Genomic DNA, 995 nt, shown 5'->3' on the forward strand with positions numbered 1-995 from the left:
CAAACAACAACAACAACAACAACAACGACAAAAAACTGTCATGGAGTACTGCAGTTATATGCATGCCAAATGATAGGCCAGACCATACTCTAAGAGAATCAGGTTGGGGAGATGGGGCCGGTGGGTCTTATTTAAGAGCTGATGTGAATTAGACAGGACCCGGAATCCAGTAACAGTTTTATGTGAAGAAATGTGCAAGTGATAAACAGCAGGAAGGACGCGGAACTCAAGTTAAAAGCTAGGCCCTCCGTCCCTGGGTGGGCTCGAACCACCAACCTTTCGGTTAACAGCCGAACGCGCTAACCGATTGCGCCACAGAGACACAAGATCCCCGTTCTCCCCCGCCTTCTTAGGTAGTCAGTAGCTCCTTACCTCGCAATGTGCCGCACACTGGACAGTAGACGTTCCAAAGCCTTGGAAAACCCGAGACCAGGATCGCAGCAGACGCCGCGTGCTCATCACGGGAAACCTCGGCGCCGGGCGATTCTGAAGACAAAAGGGCACCCCAACGGCCTCTCCCCCTTTGCTCCCCACCCGCCTTAAACGCTAGGGTCCTCGTGGTCTGAGGCGAGTGGGCTCCGCGGGACGGTGCAAGTCGGTGGGCTCGCCTGATGGCACTTGCCGTTTCTCCGCCTTCACCAGACCGCCCTTCGTCGCCACCTGTCCTCAGGGGTGCGGGGGACCTGCACCAGGACCGCTGTGCGGGCTGGAGGGGGTGGGAGGAATACAAGTGGTCAGAAGGAGAGCATTTGTCCACATTCGGGGATGCCTTCGGGGCGGGGGGTGGGGGCGCTTCCGCTGCCGCCTTCGGTTTCCCGTGCCCAGCAGGCAAGCTCTGCGCGGGCAGCGGTCGTGGTGATGGTCGCTCTAACGTCCCCACGCCGAGACTGGGGGTCACTCACGCACCAGGACGCTCTCCTGGAACTTGTCAGATTCCACTGTCGTCTTTAGCTCTTAGGCCCTTCGTGAATGGAAATCCTGAAAAACTTTTCTTT

The 995-nt window shown here is 57.5% G+C and overlaps 1 non-coding gene across 1 annotated transcript; it reads right to left on the reverse strand.

Annotated features, from left to right (window-relative positions):
• Positions 1 to 248: 248 nt before the first annotated feature.
• TRNAN-GUU (transfer RNA asparagine (anticodon GUU)) lies at positions 249 to 322 on the reverse strand. The gene has a single exon. It is a non-coding gene; the product is annotated as a tRNA-Asn (tRNA).
• Positions 323 to 995: the final 673 nt, after the last annotated feature.

The sequence above is a fragment of the Mustela nigripes genome, unplaced genomic scaffold (assembly GCF_022355385.1).
Source record: "Mustela nigripes isolate SB6536 unplaced genomic scaffold, MUSNIG.SB6536 HiC_scaffold_14115, whole genome shotgun sequence".
NCBI lineage: Eukaryota > Metazoa > Chordata > Mammalia > Carnivora > Mustelidae > Mustela > Mustela nigripes.